Source organism: Arachis hypogaea, chromosome 18, assembly GCF_003086295.3.
Source record: "Arachis hypogaea cultivar Tifrunner chromosome 18, arahy.Tifrunner.gnm2.J5K5, whole genome shotgun sequence".
Taxonomy (NCBI): domain Eukaryota; kingdom Viridiplantae; phylum Streptophyta; class Magnoliopsida; order Fabales; family Fabaceae; genus Arachis; species Arachis hypogaea.
The window spans coordinates 84,701,955-84,722,495 of NC_092053.1; the positions used below are offsets into that span (position 1 = coordinate 84,701,955).

At 39.3% G+C, this 20,541-nt stretch overlaps 1 non-coding gene across 1 annotated transcript; it reads left to right on the forward strand.

The window, feature by feature from the left end:
* The first annotated feature begins 17,614 nt into the window (after positions 1-17,614).
* Positions 17,615-17,722, forward strand: LOC112774070 (small nucleolar RNA R71). Its single transcript, XR_003188581.1, has one exon. It is a non-coding gene; the product is annotated as a small nucleolar RNA R71 (small nucleolar RNA).
* The last annotated feature ends 2,819 nt before the right edge of the window (positions 17,723-20,541 follow it).

The following is a 20,541-nucleotide window of genomic DNA, read 5'->3' on the forward strand; positions in this document are numbered from 1 at the left end:
GTAAAGTCCAGAAAAGTGAATTTTAAATAAAAACTAATAAAAATATAATAAAAACTAATTAAAATATACTGAAAACATACTAAAAACAATGCCAAAAAGCATATAAATTATCCGCTCATCACAACACCAAACTTAAATTGTTGCTTGTCCCCAAGCAACTGAAAATCAAATAGGATAAAAAGAAGAAAATATACAATGAATTCCAAAAACATCTATGAAGATCAGCATAAATTAGATGAGCGGGGCTTTTAGCTTTTTACTTCTGAATAGTTTTGGCATCTCACTTTATCCTTTGAAGTTCAGAATGATTGGCTTCTATAGGAACTCAGAATCCAGATAGTGTTATTGATTCTCCTATTTAAGTATGTTGATTCTTGAACATAGCTACTTTATGAGTCTTGGCCGTGACCCTAAGCATTTTGCTTTCAAGTATTACCACCGGATACATAAATGCCACAGACACATAACTGGGTGAACCTTTTCAGATTGTGACTCAGCTTTGCTAGAGTCCCCAATTAGAGGTGTCCAGATCTCTTAAGCACACTCTTTTTGCTTTTGGACCACGACTTTAACCGCTCAGTCTCAAGTTTTTACTTGACACCTTCACACCGCAAGCACATGGTTAGGGACAACTTGGTTTAGCCGCTTAGGCCAGGATTTTATTCCTGTGGGCCCTCCTATCCATTGATGCTCAAAGTCTTGGATCCTTTTTATCACCCTTGCCTTTTGGTTTAAAGGGGTATTGGCTTTTTCTGCTTGCTTTTCTTTTTTCTTTCTTTTTTTTTTTGCACATATCCTTTTTTCTGCAAGCTTTTCACTGCTTTTTCTTGCTTCAAGAATCAATTTTATGATTTTTCAGATTATCAAATAACATTTCTCCTTTTCCCATCATTCTTTCAAGAGTCAACAATTTTAACATTCATGAATCAGCAATATAAAAAATATGCACTGTTCAAGCATTCATTCAGAAAGACAAAAGTATTGCCACCATATCAGAATAATTAAATTGTTTTAAAATTTGAAATTCATGCACTTCTTTTCCTTTTCAATTAAAACACACTTTATTTAAGAAAGGTGATGGATTTATTTACATAGCTTTAAGGCATAGACACTTAGACACTAATGATCATGTAATAAAGACACAAATATAAATAAACATAAAGCATAATTTTCGAAAAATAGAAAACAAAGAACAAGGAAATTAAAGAACGGGTCCACCTTAGTGATGGCGGCTTGTTCTTCCTCTTGAAGATCTTATGGAGTGCTTGAGCTCCTCAATGTCTGTTCCTTGCCTTTGTTGCTCCTCTCTCATGGTTCTTTGGTCTTGTCTAATTTCATGGAGGAGGATGGAATGCTCTTGGTGCTCCACCCTTAGTTGTCCCATGTTGGAACTTAATTTTCCTAGAGAGGTGTTGATTTGCTCCCAATAGTTTTGTGGAGGAAAATGCATCCCTCGAGGCATCTCAGGGATTTCATGATGAGGAAATTCCTCATGTCCATGAGTGGGATCTCTTGTTTGCTCCATCTTTTTCTTAGTGATGGGCTTATCCTCATCAATGAGGATGTCTCCCTCTATGTCAATTCCAATTGAATTGCAGAGGTGACAAATGAGGTGAGGGAAGGCTAACCTTGCCACAATAGAGGACCTGTCCGCCACCTTGTAGAGTTCTTGGGATATAACCTCATGAACTTTTACTTCCTCTCTAATCATGATGCTATGAATCATGATAGCCCGGTCTATAGTAATTTTAGATCGGTTGCTAGTAGGAATGATTGAGCGTTGGATGAACTCCAACCATCCCCTAGCCACAGGCTTGAGGTCATGCCTTCTTAGTTGAACCGGCTTCCCTCTTGAATCTCTCTTCCATTAAGCGCCCTCTTCACAGATGTCTATGAGGACTTGGTCCAACCTTTGATCAAAGTTGACCCTTCTAGTGTATGGGTGTGCATCTCCTTGCATCATAGGCAAATTGAATGCCAACCTTACATTTTCCGGACTAAAGTCTAAGTATTTCCCTCGGACCATTGCAAGCCAATTCTTAGGGTCCGGGTTCACACTTTGATCATGGTTCTTGGTGATCCATGCATTGGCATAGAACTCTTGAACCATTAAGATTCTGACTTGTTGAATGGGGTTGGTGAGAACTTCCCAACCGCTTCTTCGGATCTCATTTCGGATCTCCAGATATTCCCCCTTTTTGAGCTTAAAAGGGACCTCGGGGATCACCTTCTTCTTGGCCACCACTTCATAGAAGTGGTCTTGATGCACCCTTGAGAGGAATCTCTCTATCTCCCATGACTCGGAGGTGTAAGGTTTTTCCTTCCCTTTCCTCTTCCTAGAGGTTTCTCCGGCCTTTGGTGCCATTAATGGTTATGGAAAAACAAAAAAAAGCTTTAGCTTTTACCACACCAAACTTAGAAGGTTGCTCGTCCTCGAGCAAAAGAAGAAAGAAGAGAGTAGAAGAAGAAGAAATAGAGGAGATGGAGGGGGCTTTGTGTTTTGGCCATAGAGGAGAAGTAGTGTTTAGGTTGTGTGAAAATGAAGGAGTGAAGATGGGTTTATATAGGAGTGGAGAGGGGGGTATGGTTCGGCCATTATGGGTGGGTTTGGGAGGGAAAGTGGTTTGAATTTGAATGGTGAGGTAGGTGGGGTTTTATGAAGGATGGATGTCAGTGGTGAAGAGAATGGCGGGATTTGATAGGTAAGGGATTTTTTTGGGATGAGGTATTGAGGTGATTGGTGAATGGGTGAAGAAGAGAGAGAGAGGTGGGGTAGGTGGGGATCCTGTGCGGTCCACAAATCCTGAGGTGTCAAGGATTTCTCATCCCTGCACCATGTGGCGTGCAAAATGTACCTTGCTGCCAATCCTGGTGTTAAATGCCAGGCTGCTGCCCATTTCTGGCGTTTAACGCCAGCTTCTTGTCCATTCCTGGCGTTAAACGCCAGTCTGGTGCCCATTTCTGGTGTTAAACGCCCAGAATGGTGCCAGACTGGGCGTTTAACGCCCATTCTGCTACCCTTACTGGCGTTTAAACGCCATTAAGTTTCTCCTCCAAGGTGTTCTATTTTTAATACTATTTTTCCTTCAGTTTTTTCTTTTTCAATTGTTTTTGTGACTTCACATGATCATCAATCTACAGAAAACATAAAATAATAAAAGAAAATAGAAATTTAACATAGATAATTAAAGATTGGGTTGCCTCCCAACAAGCGGTTCTTTCATGTCAATAACTTGACAGTGGGCTCTCATGGAGCCTCACAGATATTTAGAGCAATGTTGGAACCTCCCAACACCAAACTTAAGAGTTTGAATGTGGGGGTTCAACACCAAACTTACAGTTTGGTCGTGGCCTCCCAACACCAAACTTAGAGTTTGATTGTGGGGGCTCTGTTTGACTCTGTATTGAGAGATCTTCTCCATGGTTACAGAGGGATATCCTTGAGCTTTAAACACAAGGGAGTCTTCATTCACTTGAATGATCAATTCTCCTCTGTCAACATCAATTACAGCTTTTGTTGTGGCTAGGAAGGGTCTGCCAAGGATGATGGATTCATCCATACACTTCCCAGTCTCTAGGATTATGAAGTTAGCAGGGATGTAGTGGCCTTCAACCTTTACCAAGACATCCTCTACAAGTCCATAAGCCTGTTTCTTTGAATTGTCTGCCATCTCTAGTGAGATTCTAGCAGCTTGTACCTCAATGATCCCTAGCTTCTCCATTACAGAGAGAAGCATAAGGTTTATACTTGACCCTAGGTCACATAGAGCCTTTTCAAAGGTCATGGTGCCTATGGTACAAGGGATTGAGAATTTTCCAAGGTCTTGTCTCTTTAGAGGTAATTTCTGCCTAGTCAAGTCATCCAGTTCTTTGATGAGCAATAGAGGTTCATCCTCCCAAGTCTCATTACCAAATAACTTGGCATTTAGCTTCATGATTGCTTCAAGGTACTTAGCAACTTGCTCTTCAGTAACATCTTCATCCTCTTCAGAGGAAGAATACTCATCAGAGCTCATGAATGGCAGATGTAAATTCAATAGAATCTCTATGGTCTCTGCATGAGCCTCAGATTCCCATGGTTCCTCATCAAGGAACTCCATGGATGCCAGTGGACGTCCATTGAGGTCTTCCTCAGTGGAGATCACTGCCTCTTCCTCCTCTCTAGGTTCGGGTGAGATGTGTTTATGGCCTTGCACTCTCTCTTTGGATTCTCTTCTGTATTGTTTGGGAGAGTACTAGGAGGGAGTTTAGTAATTTTCTTACTCAGCTGACCCACTTGTGCCTCTAAATTTCTAATGGAGGACCTTGTTTCAGTCATGAAACTTTGAGTGGTTTTGATTAGATCAGAGACAATGGTTGCTAAGTTAGAGTGGCTTTGCTTAGAGTTCTCTGTCTGTTGCTGAGAAGATGATGGAAAAGGCTTGCTATTTCTAAACCTGTTTCTTCCACCATTATTGTTGTTGAAACCTTGTTGAGGTCTCTGTTGATCCTTCCATGAGAGATTTGGATGATTTCTCCATGAAGGATTGTAGGTGTTTCCATAGGGTTCTCCCATGTAATTCACCTCTTCTATTGCTGGGTTCTCAGGATCATAAGCTTCTTCTTCAGAGGAAGCTTCCTTAGTACTGCCTGTTGCTGCTTGGATTCCAGACAAACTCTGAGAAATCATATTGATTTGCTGAGTCAATATTTTATTCTGAGCCAGTATGGATTCAGAGTATCAATCTCAAGAACTCCTTTCTTCTGATTTGTCCCATTATTCACAGGATTCCTTTCAGAAGTGTACATGAATTGGTTATTTGCAACCATTTCAATGAGTTCCTGAGCTTCTGCAGGCATCTTCTTCAGATGAAGAGATCCTCCAGCAGAGCTGTCCAATGACATCTTGGACAGTTCAGACAGACCATCATAGAAGATTCCTATGATACTCCATTCAGACAGTCCATTTATGATTTTAAAATTTTTTTGTGATTTTTCGAAAATCATATGGAAAAGAGAATAAAGAGATTCAAAACTTTTTAATAAGAATTCCAGGAATCATGCAATGTTAGTCTAAAGTTTCAGTCCAAAAAGGATTAGACATGGCTAGTCAAGCTTCAGCAGGACATTACATTCAACAGCTAAATTGATGAGAATCAATCAGCTTTTGTGATGATAAGAACATCACCTTGAAACTCTAGAATTCATTCTTAAAAATTCTGAAAAATAAAAAGAAAAGTACCTAATCTAAGCAACAAGATGAACCGTTAGTTGTCCAAACTCGAACAATCCCCGGCAACGGCGCCAAAAACTTGGTGCACGAAATTGTGATCATCAACAACGGTGCCAAAGGACTTGGAGCTCTCAAACGTGAATCACACTTTGTCACAATTCCGCACAACTAACCAGCAAGTGCACTGGGTCGTCCAAGAAATACCTTACGTGAGTAAGGGTCGATCCCACGGAGATTGTCGGCTTGAAGCAAGCTATGGTCACCTTGTAAATCTCAGTCAGGCGGATTCAGATGGTGATGAAGAATTGATAATTAAAAGATAAATAAAACATAAAATAAAGATAGAGATACTTATGTAATTCTTTGGTTGGAATTTCAGATAAGCGTATGAAGATGCTTTGTTCCTCCTGAACCTCTGCTTTCCTATTGCCTTCTTTCAATCATTCATACTCCTTTACATGGCAAGCTTTATGTTGGGCATCACCGTTGTCAATGGCTACTTCCCGTCCTCTCAGTGAAAATGTTCTACGTACGCTGTCACCACACGGCTAATCATCTATCGGTTCTCGATCATGTTGGAATAGGATCCATTGATCCTTTTGCCTCTGTCACACGCCCAACAATCGCGAGTTTGAAGCTCATCATAGTCATCCCTTCCCAGATCCTACTCAGAATACCACAGACAAGGTTTAGACGTTCCGGATCTCAGGAATGGCTGCCAATAATTCTAGCCTATACCACGAAGGTTCTAATCTTATATTAGAAACCCAAGAATGGTGATGAGTGTCACATAATCATCACATTCATCATGTTCTTGGGTGCGAATGAATATCTTGGAGAAGAAATAGACTTGAACTGAATAGAAAAATAATAGTACTTGTATTAATTCATGAAGAACAGCAGAGCTCCACACCTTAATCTATGGTGTGTAGAAACTCCACCGTTGAAAATACATAAGAACAAGTTCTAGGCATGGCCGAATGGCCAGCCTCCTAATGTCTAGGGACTAAACGTCCAAAGATCAAAATACAATAGTATGAGGTCCTATTTATAGAGAACTAGTAGCCTAGGGTTTATAGAAATTAGTAATTAATGCAGAAATCTTCTTCCGGGCCCACTTGGTGTGTGCTTGGGCTGAGCATTGAAGCTTCCATGTGTAGAGACTTTTCTTGGAGTTAAACGCCAGCTTTTCTGCCAGTTTGGGCGTTTAACTCCAGCTTTTGTGCCAGTTCCGGCGTTAAACACCAAAATTCTTGAGCTGACTTGGAACGCCTGTTTGGGCCATCAAATCTCGAGCAAAGTATGGACTAATATATATTGCTGGAAAGCCCAGGATGTCTACTTTCCAACGCAATTGAGAGCGTGCCAATTGGGTATCTGTAGCTCCAGAAAATCCACTTTGAGTACAGGGAGGTCAGAATCCAACAGCATCTGCAGTCCTTTTTCAGCCTCTGAATCAGATTTTTGCTCAGGTCCCTCAATTTCAGCCAGAAAATACCTAAAATCACAGAAAAATACACAAACTCATAGTAAAGTCCAGAAAAGTGAATTTTAAATAAAAACTAATAAAAATATAATAAAAACTAATTAAAATATACTGAAAACATACTAAAAATAATGCCAAAAAGCGTATAAATTATCCGCTCATCATTTATTAACCGGGAAAACAAAGGAATAAGAATGCTTGCCTGTACATTCATGAATTAGTTTGGTAAAAGCTAAGGAATGCCAAATTCTAATTGCCAAAACCAAAACATGAATGAATATCAAAACAATTTACAGAAAATTGGGTAGTATTCCGACTAAAATTGGATGTTCCCGGGTAATAAACAGCAAGCAGAATAGTTCATATAAATTAAAGTAAAGCTGCAAATACATATACGGAATATGAACATGAAAAAGCAGTGTAACAAACAGCATGAAACAGGAAAGAACATCATATGAATAGTATTAACATCACAGCAACATCAGAATTGCGGAATTGATAAAACAAGAGCCACGAACAGCGCAATTATCAGGCCTAAAATCTACTAACCACATCCTAGCTACCTAAGCACCTAGAATCCACTACAAAAATGCACCTCTAACTAGCCTAGTTTGAACATAAACTGAAAAATATGCAACTAACTACAAATGGGGGAAAAGTAGCATTTGGCAGAACCTGGTGGTTAGAGGCACAAGTATGGAACGAATAGAGGTGGTGGGAGTGGGGTGGTGTTGGCAGCAATACGGCGGTGGTGTAGGGCGGCATGGCGGCGAACCATGGATGGCACGGTGGTGGCTATTCGGTGGTAGGGGTTTCGGGTTGGGGAAATGGTGGATAGGGGATTAAGGAGGAGGGAAGGGAGGGGGTGAGGGTGTTGGTGGTGGAAGGCGCGGAGGTGATGGTGTGGTGGCGGTGGCTGGCTGCGGGGGTGAGGGGCAGTGGCGAAATGGGGGAAAGAAAAGGGAGGAGAAGGGGGAGGGGAGAAGGAGGGGGTGTGGGTGGTGTCGTGGTCGTGGCTGGGTGGTTGAGGGTGCTGTGGTGGACGAAGGTGATCGGCTGGGAGTGGTGGTGGTTGGGGGGTGGGTTGCAGAGAAGGGAGGAAGAAGAAGGGGAATGTGGGGCGCGACGGGTAGGGTTTCTCGTCACTGGGGGTTAGCGAATTTGAATCCACGCGAACACGTGGGGCACGCGATCGCGTGGCTAGGGTGGAATGAGGTTCACGCGATCGCGTGAGTGACGCGATCGCATGGAATGGGAAAAAGGATAAATGACGCGGTCGCGTGAGGCACACGATCACGTCACTGGAAATTGTGCTAAACGCACAATTCCAGCATCGTTTTAGCGCAACTCTCTGTCTTCATTTAGGGTGTTGTGCAATCCACATGACGTGGACGCGTCGCTCACGCTTTCGCGTGGGATGGGTTTTTTTCAAATGACGCGTTCGCGTCAGGGACGCGAACGCGTGGGCCGTTTTGTGCTAAACACACACCAGCCGCACGATTCCAGCCTAGATTTTTGGGCGTTGAATTTTTACGCCGATTTCCATATCACGCGTTCGCGTGATTGACTCGGATACGTGGGGGGTAGTTCTCGCAACTGACGCGAACGCTTTAGCGATGCGGTCGCGTCGCACGCCTTCCCTTTTTTTTTATGCAAGTATGCAATTATGCAGTATGCAATGCTAATGCAAATGCTATGAATAACATCCAGTTTCTATAAAAATAATATAACATAAAATCAAACAGTATGGAATAAAAATTGAAAAAGAAATGACCATACCTTGGTGGGTTGTCTCCTACCTAGCACTTTTAGTTAAAGTCCTTAAGTTGGACATTGAGTGGGCTTCCTGTTATGGTGGCTTATACTTAAATTCATCCAGAAATATCCACCAATGTTTGGAATGCCAACAGCATCCGGGATCCCAAACTAGGCATGTGAAGCTTTTGAGCAGCTTCAAACAGGTTCTCAGGCTCCCGGGGTGACGAATGTCAGAATAGATTCCAGGATCCCAAATTTTGCTTTTAAATTCACCTTTGTCTTGATCTATATGTTTCCATCCGGGTGGTTTAGAAATTGTATTCTCACCAGGATGACCAAACGTCTTCTGTGACCCATTCAATTGAACTTGGTACTAATCCGTGCACTTCGAATTGAAGCGTGGAATCTTATCGAACCTTGCACACCAGCTATGAGTGCGAGCCATTTCCCTCTTACTCTTAAAGCCGCAGAGAGCTCTAGGCTGGCCATTTGTTTCAAGCAAACCGTATTCAAGTGGAAAAGTGAAGATAAAGGTTAAGGATTGTACCCACTTGAAGCTTGTAATAGGTGGTAATGGCCTTGGGGTGGGTGTTTCCAGTGGTTCTGTAAGCTTTACTCCCTTGTAATCTTCTGTGAATTCCTCTACTGCTCTGCAAGGTTCTTCAAATGCAACCACGTCCTGACCAAAGTCTTCTATGTCTTCCTCATCACTTAAGTCATAAGTCGGAGGTTGAGAAAAATCTACCTTCGCATCATCTTCGTATCACTTGGGGAAGATTCTTCAATCTCGGAGAATTCACTTGCGGATGCAAGTTCATTACTAGGAGAACTTGACTTGTGACTATCATCATCAAGGAAACTTGCTTCTTGGATTATTCCGTCTAGTTCTTCATAAAAGACCTGCCTTGGGGGTTGCGCACTATCCTCCTTAGCTCCAATTGTAACGTCCTTGACAGAATTCCCCACAACTCTGGATTCCCATGGAGGTTCAGCGTCTCCTAAGTCTTCAATTAATTCTTCTTCTTCTATAATGACAGCTTCCTCTACTTGTTCCAGTACGAAGTCATGCTCTGTTCTGTCCACTGGAGTTTCTAGTATCTCCTTCATGCTACGTTCTTCATTAGATTGTCCACATGGAGTTATGGGAGTTCCTTGAATGTCCAAATGTCTAGAAGATAATTGACTTATTGCTTGCTCCAGTTGATGAAGGGTCACATGAAGTTGATCTACTATTTCCTTGAGGCGAGCCTGTGATTCTGGAGGTGATGGATATGGACATGGTACATAGGGGAGTAGTGATTTTTGGGAGTAATTGGATTGGAATTGGGGTAAATAAGGATCATATGGTGGTGAATGGTGAAAAGGAGCTTGTGAGTGTAGTGGTTCGAAGCTATGTTGAGAGGATAGTCAGTAAGCACAGGGTGGGTTTTGTTGGTAATTACCAGGAGGTCCACCATATCTATCAACTTGGTATGCATTGTAGAATGGTTTTTGTTCATGATATCTTGGAAGGTGTTGTTGCCGAAAGGGTTGATTAGATCCTCTTGGCTCTATCCATCTTTGATTGCTTAGACCTTGATGCATATTCCTGTTATAGCTTCTATTCCTTTCAACAAATTCAGAACCAAACTCAAAGGGAGAGGGGTGAGGGTTCATAGTAGCTAAATAGAAATAAAAGAGAAGAACAAAAACAAATAAACAAGTAAAAGAAAAATATCTACAATAACCAATAATAAGGCACACGTTTACAAATCCCCGGCAACAACGCCATTTTGAAGAGAGAACTTTTGCGTGGCCTAGAAATTCGCAAAATAAATCCTCGTTGTAGGTATAGCTTCTAAACCAACAAAAGTCCTTTCTCACAAACGTTTTGGTTGTCACAAGTAACAAACCCCTTTAAAATTGATAACCAAAGTATTTAAACCTCGGGTCGTCTTCTCAAGGAATTGCAGGGAGGTATTCTTATTATTGGTTATGAGTTTTGTAAATTGGGGGTTTCGAAAGTAAGGAACAAGTAATTTAAATGACAAATAAAATAAATAAATAACTATAAAATAAACTCTCGGCAAGGTATGGGAATTTGGAAGTCCTATCCTAGTTATCCTTATCAATGGTGATGAGAATTGAGTTTTAATCCCACTTAGTTAGCCTTTACTAAAGCAAAGGAAGGTCAAGTGGACCAATTAGTTTGATCCTCAGGTCCTAGTCAATTCTTAAGAAAGGAATGGAGTTATTGGAGATCAATTCAATTAGCAAAGATAACAATTATCAATCACGTTGAGTTTGATAACTCATGAGTTACCAATTACTTAACCAAGGCCAAAAGGGGAAAAGTAAACTTACTCGAATAAAAATGTCTTCAGATTGGAAACAACGGTAACATAAATAAAAGAAAGCAATCATAAACTGAAATACCTCAAATAACATTAATTAAGAGAATCATATGTAACATGGAAGAGTTCATAAATTAAATTGAGAAAATAATTAAAAAAGAACATTGAACTTGATAAAAAGAGACAATCATGAAGGCGAGAAAAATCCTAATTTCCAGTCCTAAGAGAGAGAGGAGAGAACCTCTTTCTAAAAACTACATCTAAATCATGAAAAGTGAATAATTGAATGCCTGATAATGAATGGATGCATTCCCCCACTTTATAACCTCTAATCTGTGCCTTCTAAACTTGGATTTGGGCCAAAAAGGGTTTCAAAAATCACTGGGAGCGTTTTCTATAATTTCTGGTGTGTGGCGTCTATCACGCGTCCGCGTGGGTCACGCGTTCGCGTCATCTGGAGTTTTCCTTGTCATGCGTTCGCTTCAGTCACGCGTACGCGTCATCTGTGTTCTGCTCATGGCGCGCGCCCGCATCAGTCACGCGTTCGCGTCGCTGCCCTTTTCGCGCTGGGCATGCGACCGCGTCGTCCATGCGTTCGCGTCGCTGCCAGTTTCTTCAAAAACTCCATTTTGTGCATTCCTTCCATTTTTGTATGTTTCCTTTCCATCCTTTAAGTCATTCCTGCCTTAGAAAATCTGAAACTACTGAACACACAAATCACGGCATCGAATGGTAATAAAGGGTAATTAAAATAATTATTTTTAAAGCATAGGAAACATATTTTTCACATATATCACATAATAAGGAAGGAAAAGTAAAACCATGCAATTTACATGAATAAGTAGGTGAAGGATTGAATAAATCACTTAAATTGAGCACAATATATATCATAAAATATGGGTTTATCAATGGGCAACTTAGAGCTCTTTGTGGAGTCAAGAGTATGAGAGGATTGGTTAGTGGGTGGAAATGCCAATCAAGGTTCCTTATGGTTGGAAACTCAAAGTCTAAGTACAATGGTTGGTATAGTTCTCAACTAAAGGGGTCTAGGAGAATGTTTGGATGCTTAATTGAGAATTCTAAGGTCATGCCACCCAATTGGAATCACGATGATCAATTTGAAGATGGGTGTCAAAACAAAGTGTGGGATCCCGGATCGCACAAGGAGAATCAAATTTGGGAGCTCATGGTTTGTGAAGAACTCCATCAAAACTTGAAATATTAAAATTGAAGAATGGAGCTTATTGGAGACTTATGCATTGGTGGATGTTCAAGAATAGCTTCAAGCACAAACCACCTTAAGAGGAGCTCCCCATATGTCTAACTTAAGGACAATAAACAAAAGTGCTAGGTGGGAGAGACCTCACCATGGTAAATTCTTTTCATTTTTCCCTTTTGTACATATTGGTAATTAGTTTAATTTCATGTTTTGTGGAGTTTGTTGAGTCTATTTGGTAGTCTAATAGGTTAAATAAAGGTTTTATGGTGTTTGGGTAGCTGTTTGGAGGTTTGGAATGCTTGGTTTGGTGTAAGAACTTGGAAAAATTAAAAAAAAATAAAATAGAGCACCAACCCGCGTGTGCGAGCACCTGGCGCGTACGCGCGCCTCAAGCATTTTCGATCATCCATGCGGACGCGCCATGTACGCGTACGCGTGGATGCAAAAATTTCCACCCTCAGCCTAAAACCAGAGAGTCATGCCCAGTTTGAGCTTATTTTGTGCCTGAAACCCATGCGGAAGTGTACATGACGCGTACGCGTCGGTCGCCATCTTCACATCCACGCGTAAGCGTACATGGCGCGTACGCGCCTTCGGCCAAACTGCGCATCGGCGCGTACGCTTGCATGACATGTCCGCGCCGGTAATAAAAAAGAAGAGAGAGTTCTTCTCATCTTCCATTTTCTTTTGTCCATTGCATTCGCATACTTTTATTCTTCGCATTTTCACTCTGTTTTTATAGCCTGTTTTTACTTTATTTTTTTTCGAGTTTCTTATTTTAATAATGGTGTTGAATGCTCTTACTCAATTGTTGAGAATTTCTTGATTAATCTTGGTGCCTCTTGACTTGTTTGATATTGATGGGTAATGAAATTTCTAATTCAATGCTTAAGCTTTGATGATCCTTGTATCCTTTGTGCATTGATATGAGCTTACATGTCTTTCTTAACCCATTCTTTCTTGTTTGAACTTGATGCTTTTGAGTGTTCTTCATGCTTTGACTTTACTCTTGCATCAAGTGTTAGTTAATATGCCTTAGCTTATATTATTTTCTCACTCACATATTGTAGCTACCATGTAGTGAGGACCTTACTCTTATTTGGCATTAGCCCCCGCTTATGTGTTCTATTTGCTTTGCTATCTTTGTTGTAGGCTTAATTTCCTTTCTTTCTCTTTCCTTTTAGGTTGGCCACCAAGAAGGAAAGGAATGAGAAAGCTTCTAAATGGGGCAACAAACAAGTTCACCCACACAACCTTTTGAAGGAGCTCATCAATTGTAGCAACCCGTCCACCTTGTTCTTCTTTGCATACACCGAGGACGGTGCAAATTTCTAAGTGCGGGGAGGTCATCCGACCGACCTCCATGGGTAACAACTTCCTTTTTCAACACAAATTTTTAATTTTTGTCTTTGTTAGATTACTTGTTGCATTGCATGATAGGTTGCATGTTAGTTATAATTTGTACATATTCTATTACTTCTTTTTATGTTAGGACTACTTGGTTAGGGTGATGATTTCTCTTCCAAGAAAAATTGTTTTTAGGGCACCCTACCAATTCAAAAAAAAATTTTTTTTTGTGATGAACTTGCTTGAAGAATTTATTTTGGAACATGGTTTTTGAGCTAAGAACACAAGCGTGTGAGTTTTGAGCCTAATTGTGTGGTTACATCATATAACCACTTATTTTTCATTCTTGTGTGCATTGTTCTCTTTCTATGATTGTAATCTTTGATTTGTTTGATTCTATATGTCCATTATTCCATGTATATATGCATTTGAATGATTGAGGCCATCATTTCATTTAGCTCACTTACCCAAATAGCCTATCCTTCATCAACCATTGTTAGCCAATTTTGAGCCTATTTAATCCATTTTGTTCTTAATTTTAGCACATCACTACCCCTAAGTGAAAAACAATAGATGTCCTTAATTTGGATCTTTGATTAGCTTAGGCTAGTGAGGGTGTGTATCATTTGGGTATGGGAAACTTGGGACATTGGTTGAGGTAAAAGTGTATTTTTTATTTTTGTTAAAAATATTGGGAATTGGGTACATATTCATGCACCATATGTAAGACCATATGCATTGATACGTTTGTATATACTTTAGAAAGAAAAATGATAAAGAAAAAATATATATATATAATAGAAAAAAAGAGAAAAAGAAATAAAAAGGGGACAAAAATGCCCCAAAGTAAAGTTCAATAAAAATCAATGCATATGGAATGTGAACTAAAGAGAATGCATGAGTATGTGAAAAAGTGGGAATCATGGGTAGCTAGGTATTGTATTAGAATTATATAGGTTGTTATATGTGTTTGGTGAGAGCTTAGGCTAATCAAAGATACAAATTTCAAGCTCACTTAGCCATATATGCATCCCTACCTTTATCCTAGCCCCATTACGACCTATGAATAAGCCCTCATGATGAATGTATGCATGCATTGAATAATTGTTGATTGTTAGATGAAAAAAACAAATCATGAAAAGCATGATTAGAAGAGAATTGAGTGATCAACCCTATACACTTGAACGACTAGAGTGGATACACTTTCGGTGAGGGTTCAATACTCAATTCCTTGTTCCCAGCTTTCATGAGCTTTCTTCCCGGCTTTCATTTTGATATTTGAATTGGTAGAGTTTGTGAGTCGTCATATGATCTTATCCCTACTTGTGTATATATGTTCTTGGAGATTGATTACCTTTAAACAAGTAGGTAGAATCATATTGCATTTAGCTGCATTCATATAAGTAGGTGCATATAGTTTATTTACATTGAATAAATGTTCATAACCCTTTTCTTGTCATTCTTTATTCTTAGCATGAGGACATGCTTGGTTTAAGTGTGGGGAGATTTGATAAATCCTGATTTTGTGGTTTATCTTGTGCTTAATTTGGGGAATTTTATCACCTTTTTCTCACATTTATTCTATGAAATAGCATGGTTTTGCAATTCTCCCTTGATTTGTGCTTAAATGTGAAAACATGCTTTTTAGGCCCTGAAATTGGTGATTTTAATTTACTTTAATTCCATTCGATGCCTGGATGTGTTTTTTGAGTAATTTCAGGTTCATAAGGCAAGTATTGGATGGAAGAAGTGAGGAGAAAAGCATGCGAAGTGGGAGAACTCATGAAGAAATGAAGGAATCGTAAAGCTGTCAAACCTGACCTCTTCGCACTCAATCGACCATAACTTGAGCTACAGAGATCCAAATGAGGCGGTTTCAGTTACATTGGAAAGCTAACATCCGGGACTTCAAAATGATATAAAATTTCCCATATGTTGCTTCGCGTTCAGGGGCGCACACGCACCATGTACGCGTGCGCACCGATGGAGCTGCGTGGGTCCACTTGTTGCACTTCATTGGGGGCGATTTCTAGCTCATTTTGGGCCCAATCCAACTCATTTTTGATGCCATTGAACCCAAGGATTGAAGGGGGAATGAACCAAGTAGCCATAGTTTTGTTTTTATCATGTTTTAGGCTAGAATTCTAGAGAGAGAATCTTTCCCTTCTCTCTAGAATTTAGGGTAGTTTAGGTTTAATTTTCTTAAATTCATCTTTCAATTCTTATTTTGATTTAGTTTCTCCTTTTAATTTCTTGTTATTACACCTTTGTTCTTCTAGTTCTTGTTATTAATTTCCTTATTTTGCCATTTTTATGTTTATGAACCATTGTTGAATCTTGATTTTTTTGAATGCAATTTCATGTTTTTATGTCTCTTTTATGTTACCTCCTTTGTTATTGTTGATTTCTTGTTGATGATAGTTATGGATGTTGTTAATTTTTGCATTTGGTGATGTTTACTTATCTTGCACTCTAAGTGTTTGATGAAATGTTTCTTCTAGTTTTTGAGTAGTTTTCTTGACTCTTGGCCTAGGCTAAGGGAATTGAGTGACCTTGAGTCATTGGGTCTCATTGGATTGGTGATTTGAGAACTCTTTGGTGATCAATTTGATACTCATTGATACCAACCCACTACTAATCTAATTAGTAGATAGGTTGGGACTTATGGGTTGATGTGATCAAACCTATTTAACGTACTTCAAGTCTAGGAGTAGACAATAGGTACTTAAGGCTTTCGAGAAGTTGACTTAGTAGGTTGGTCTCTCATAATTATCAATATTTGGTATGTAGACAAGGATAGTGATCTCAATTACCTATGTCTAGCCAAGATTTCTTTCCATTTTTTTATTAGTTCTTGTTATTTTACTTTCTTGTCATTTATTCTCTTGAAAAAAAAAATACAAAACCAAACCCCCTTGCATCCTCAGAGCCAATAATTGAGCACTTCATTGCAATTCCTTGTGAGACGACCCGGAGTGTAAATACTTCGGTTAATCTTCATTGGGGTTTGTACTTGTGACAAAACCAATATTTTTTATGTGGGAATTGTTTGTTGGTTTAGAACTATGCTTACAACGAAGTTCTTATTTCTAGAAGAGAAATTCTAAACCATTTAGCAAATCTCATCAATCAATAGGAAGGGCATTACTTGCAGCTTCTGCATCCTTTAGTGTTTCGTTCTGTGGTTGAGCTGCTTCTTCTTCAACTATGTTTTGTACATCCTCTTTCTCTTCAGCATCTTCCACTTCCACTACATCCTCAGCTGGGACGTGTTTTGATAGGCTTTGCTCCTCCTGGTTCCTCTCCTGCAGTGTGGTTCCGGAGCTCAAAGTGATGGCATTGATGCCACCTTTTGGATTAGGTAAGGGTTGAGAAGGAATTCCACTGGAGCTTGAAGCTTGATTCATGGAATTAGGTGGCGAATCTAACCGGGAGATGAGAGCTTGTAAAGTAGCAGTCAGACCATTTAAAGTAGAGTTCAGCTGTGTCTGCATGTCTTGTTGTCCTTGTGCAAGAGAATGGAGCATCTCGTTGTTTGATGAGGAATTGGAATAAGTGATATGAGGAACCTGTTGTTGGTTGTGCTGGAATCCTTGAGATTGTCTTAGGTGAGGTGCTCTGTAAGGTTGGTTCTGATTCTGCTGTTTGTTGTTGTTATTCCACCTCTGGTTTCCATTGTTATCTCTGCCTCCTCTGTTATAGTAGTCCCTCCAATTATGGTTAGAATTATCTCCCCATCCTTTGTTGGAGTTATCCTGTCATCCTTGGTTATGGTTTCCACCTTGGTTGTAATTGCCGCCTTGTTGATTGTATCCTTGATTCGGGCAGTCATAGAAGTTATGAGTAGCTGCCACAGTGTTGTCTTCTTGTTGGAGCTGCGGACATTCATCAGTATAATGATTATAATTAGCACAGATTCTGCATACTCTTTGGGGAACTAACTGTTGGCTCTGTTGTGGTGGGTGAGGCTGAGCTTGTTATTGTTGGTTCAAATGCATTTGCTTCAGTAGGTTGGTCATTTCACATATACTCTGTGTAAGAGCAGTAGTCTCAATGCTAGAGAAAACCTCTACAACAGCTTTTGAGTGGCTGCGCCTCTGCCTATGATTCCTAGTGGACTCAGCTAAGTCGCTGATCAGTTGCCATGCTTCATCTGCGGTTCTGTACTTTTTCATAGAACCATTACTAGTACCATCCAGTGTGGTCTTATCCTGGGGGTTCATGCCCTGAGTGAAGTAGCTGATCAACACTAGTCTGTCAATCATGTGATGAGGGCATGTGTCCAGAAGGTTCTTAAAACGCTCCCAGTATTCTTAGAGAGTCTCCGAGTCACCTTGAACAATGCAGGAGATCTCTTTCCTCAGTCTATCTGTGACTTCAGCCGGAAAGTACTTTTCCAAAAATTCTCTCCTGAGTGTATCACAGTTGGTAATAGTCACTTCAGGTTGGGAGTAGTACACTCCCTTGCCTTTTCCTCAAGAGAAAACAGGAAGGCAGTTAACAGAATAGAAGTTTCATCTACACCATTATGCCTAACAGTAGAACAGGCTGTCTGGAAATCCCTAAGGTGCTTAATAGGCTCTTGAGCAGGTAAGCCATGAAACTTGGGCATCAAGTTGATTAGTGCAGTCTTCAATTCAAAATCTGCAGCCAGATTTGGATTATGCACTTGATAAGGTTGCAGTGTGAAATCTGGGGCTCCAGCTTCCTGGAGAGTAATTGATAAACCACTATTTCATGGTTTATCTTGTGCTCAATTGAGTGGTTTTTATTAACTCTTTACCCACTTATTCATACTATTTGCAAGGTTTTATATTTCCTTCCTAATTATGTGTTTTGATTGAAAACATGCTTCTCTGATCTTATATTTGCTTATTATTAATCCTCTCTTATTACCATTAGTTGCCTTGATATGTGTGTTAAGTGTTTTCAGATATTATAAGGCAGGAATGGCTTGGAGGATGGGAAGAAAGCATGCAAAAGTGAAACGAATGCAAGAAGTTGGAGAAATTGCTAAGCTGTCCAGCCTGACCTCTCTGCACTCAAACGGCTATAACTTTAGCTACAGAGGTTCAAACGACGCGGTTTTAGTTGCGTTGGAAAGCTAACGTCCCGGGCTTCGATTTGATATATAATATGATATAGTTCCTCTGAAGCTAGGTGACGCGACCGCGTGATTCATGCGGCCGCATCGCAGTGACGGAAATCAGCGCATTAAAATTCGAAACCAGCGAATTCTGGACTGTTTCTGACCTAGTTTGACGCCCAGAAAACACAGATTAAAGGCTATAAAGTGGGGGAATGCATCCATTCATGAAGAGGCTCTCATATTCACAATTTTTAGGAGTAGATGTGGTTTTTAGAGAGAGAGGTTCTCTCCTTTCTCTTAGGATTAGGATTTAGGATTTCTCTTAGTTTTAGGAGTGCCTCTAAATCCCAGGTTCAATGTTTCTTTAATTTATATTTCTCTTTTATTTTGATACTTTTATTTTCATTTGATTTATGTTGCCCAATTGGCTTATGAACTTTTCATGATTAAGATTTGGATGTTCTATTTATTATAATTCGAGGTATTTCAGATTCAAGATTTCTTTCTTTTATTTAGGTTACTGTTGCTTCCCATCTGAAGGCATTTTTATTCCAGCAAATTTACTTTTTCTCTTTTGGTCTTGGTTAAGAAATCAGTAACTCAGGAGTTATCCAACTCAATAGCATAATTGTTATCTTGCCAATTGGTTTGAACTTCAATAATCCCAAACTTTTCTTAGGAAATAAATAGGATTCGAAGATCAAACCAATTTGTCCCTTGACCTTCCTTTGCTTTAGTAAAGGTTAACTAAGTGGAATTAAGATTCAACTTTCATTACTATTGATAAGGATAAGTAATCTGGACCTCCAATTTCTAATACCTTGCCAAGAGTTTATTTTTATTATTATTATTTTATTTCCTCTGCCATTTACTATTGTTGCTTCTTATCTTATACATTAATAGAACTTGTCATATAACATATTCCCACCTTACTTCCTAATAAACCCCAATTTACAAACTCATAACCAATAATAAGAACATACTTCCCTGAAATTCCTTGAGAAGACGACCCGAGGTTTAGAAAGGACTTTTGAAGGTTTAGAAACTATACTTGCATCGAGGATTTATCCGCAATTTTCTAGACCACGCAAAAGTTCTTTAATCAAAATGGCGCCGTTGCCGGGGAATTGCAAACATGTGCCTTATTATTGGTTATTGTAAATACTTTTTTTTATTTTTGCTTGTTTATTTGTTTTTATTTTTTATTTTTGCTTTTTCATAAATTAAGAGGTTATTGGTTTTTATTTAGTTATAAAAAAATTTTTTTTCAAAAATTTGTTCTTAGTGTTCATCTTGATCTTCAAGTTGTTCTTCACGTTCATCTTGACCTTCAAGCTGTTCTTAGTTGTTTTCTTCGTTTTGATCTAAAAATTTGAAATTTGGTGTCATTTTATTGTTTTTCTCTTTCCTCATTAAATTCAAAAATATTTTTAATTCATTTTTTCGAAAAAAAAATTTTTCAGATTTTTATTTTTAAAATTTTTATCTTATCTTATCTTATTTCAAAAATCAAATTTCAAAATTCAAATTTAAAAATTTTCAAAATTAAATTAAAAATTTTCAAATTTCAAATTTCAAATTTCAAAATTTCAAATTTCAAATTTCAAAATTTAAATAACCTTTTAATTTAAATTTATTTTTATTTTTGTTTTTAATTTTTATTTGCTACTATGAACTCTCACCCCTTTGGCTATGAGTCTGGTTACAATTATGTTGCAGGAAGAAGAAATTACAATGAGAACAGGCATCAGGGTTGGAACAATCAAAGATGGGAGGAGCCACAAGGATTTGATCAACCCTCATGGCAACAACCACCTCTAGTGGACTATCAACAACCACCGCCATATGCCTATGAACCCTTTCCTCAACATGACTTTGGACCACCATACTCACAAGCCCCTTTCCACCATTCACCTCCATATAACCCTAACCCACATCCACCATACCAACCACCTTATGAACCAAATGAACCATACATAAATCCACCCCAAACCTCCATGGAGAAAGCACTTGCCAATCTAAACTCTACTATACAAGCTCTCGTCGCCCAAATTAGACCACCAAATACCTTCAACAATCAACCCTCAAGCTCTAGTG